This window comes from Suricata suricatta, chromosome 7 (genome assembly GCF_006229205.1).
Source record: "Suricata suricatta isolate VVHF042 chromosome 7, meerkat_22Aug2017_6uvM2_HiC, whole genome shotgun sequence".
Taxonomy (NCBI): Eukaryota; Metazoa; Chordata; class Mammalia; order Carnivora; family Herpestidae; genus Suricata; species Suricata suricatta.
Window position 1 is genome coordinate 46,578,935 of NC_043706.1, and position 2,262 is coordinate 46,581,196.

At 42.8% G+C, this 2,262-nt stretch overlaps 1 pseudogene; it reads left to right on the forward strand.

The window, feature by feature from the left end:
• The first annotated feature begins 453 nt into the window (after positions 1 to 453).
• LOC115295241 lies at positions 454 to 1,792 on the forward strand (annotated as a pseudogene).
• Positions 1,793 to 2,262: the final 470 nt, after the last annotated feature.

Below are 2,262 nucleotides of genomic sequence, written 5' to 3' on the forward strand. Positions count from 1 at the left end.
AATGTTGACATTATATAAAATGTAAAATCCATGATTTGAGCTACTTCAGTTTAGCTGGAAAAACAATACAGACTCCTAGAACAGCTAGGGTTCATTTCCTGAATGCATCAGTTATTCTGGCTCTGTTCTGAGGGAACAACAGGTAAGTGCCCTCAGCCTCTGCGGTGTAACCCTCTGCCAGAGCTCAAGAGCCACCAGGTCTGGTGGTTGCCCTAGGGAGGGAGCATGGCGGTGGGCTGATGGAGGAGGCTTTCCTGTGTGCTGTGAGTGGCTGTGGTGCCTGTGTGCTCTAATACAGCAACGTCTGTGTTTATTAGAACATCACCGCTGCTGCAACAAGGGCATATGCATCTTTGGTGGGACTTGGAATTCCTGAGGATGGCCTTTGTGAAATGCTGGCAATAATTTCTTTAAATTCCATCTCTTACTTCTCCATGGGAACATCAAGAAACAATGAACAACTTTAGTAATGCAGTTTGACTGCCATTTCCTCCATGAAGGTGTGACTGCCAATGACATGCTGGACCAAAAATATTAATGAAGTTTCATCTTCAGATGATAAGGATGCCTTCTATGTCACGGACCTGGGAGACATTCCAAAGAAACATCAGAGATGCTTAAAAGCTCTTCTTTGGATCACCCTCTTTTATGCAGTCAAATGCAATGATAACAGAACCATAGTGAGACTCTTGCTGCCATTGGGACAGGATTTGACTGAGCCAGCAAGACTGAAATATAATTGGTACAGTCTCTGGGTGCCTCCAGAGAAGATTATCTATGCAAATCTAAACCAGTGTCTCAGATTAAGTACACTGTCAATAATTAAGTCTAGATGATGACTTTTGATAGTGAAGTCGAACTGAGAAAAGTTGCCAGGGCACATCCAAAGGCAACATTAGTTTTGCAGTTGCCACTGATGATTCCAAACAGTGCATTGCCTCAGTGTTAAATCTGGTGCCACACTCAAAACCAGCAACCTCCTTTTGGAGCAAAAGAACTCCACCTTGATGTCATTGATGTCAGCTTCCATTCGGAAGTGGCTGTACTGATCCTGAGACCTTTATACAGACCATCTCTGATATGCGCTATGTCTTTGACATGGAGCTGAGGTTTGTTTCAACCTGTATCTGCTTGATATTGGTGGTGGTTTTCCTGGATCTGAAAATGTACAGCTTATATTTGAAGAGCTCATCAGTGTTATCAACCCTGCACTGGAAAAGTATTTTCTATCAGACTCAGGACTCAGAATCAGAGCTGAACCCAGCAGATATTATGTTGTATCAGCTTTCATGCTCATAGTTAATATCATTGCCAAAAAACTCATATTAAAGGAATAAACATGTTCCGATGATGAGTCCAGTGAACAAATCTCTATGTATTACATGAATGATGTGGTATATGGATCATTTAATTGCATTCTTTATGATCATGCACACGTGTAGTCCCTTATGCAGAGAGACCCAAACCAAATGAGAAGTATTATTGAACCAGTATATGGGGACTGACATGTGACAGCCTTGATGGCATTGTTGAGCACTGTCACTTGCCCAAGATGCATGAGGAAGATTAGATGCTCTTTGATAGGTGCTTACACTGTTGCTGCTGCTTCTTAGTGGGTCCCACAGGCCAACTATCTACATGATGTTGATGCCAACATGGCAACTGATGCCACCATTACTTCCCACTAGAAGTGCAAGAGCAGGACAATAGCACTCTGCCTGTGTCCTGTGCTTGGGAGAGAGGGATGAAGTGTCCCCCTTCCGCCTGTGCTTTAGCTAGCATTAATGAGTAGGTGCCACTCCTGTAGCTGTTAGATGCGAATTCAGCTTGAATTATGGGATTTGGGGGGACTGTTTAACTTAATTACTGCTAGTCTTGCAATGTCTTTGTAAGTATGGTTGGCATGGATGCACCAATATGGAAGACTAAGAGATGATGTCACTTATGTGTGTTCCTATGGAAACCATGTGGATATTTGTTTTATCTGGATTTTTATTCACTTGTCAAACATGCTACTAAAGAGTGCCTCTCAGCTGCTGAGCAAGCGTTTATAGCTTACATATTGGCAGAATGGGCCAAAAGCTTAGTGCTTTGACCTGTTTTTAAAAATGAAGTACTTTGGGGAGCCTGGGTGGTTCAGTTGGTTAAGTGTCTGACTCGATTTCAGTTCAGGTCATGATATCACAGGTTGTCAGCACAGAGTCTGCTTAGGATTCTCTCTCTCTACCCTTCCCCCATTCACTTTTGTTCTTTCTTTCTCTC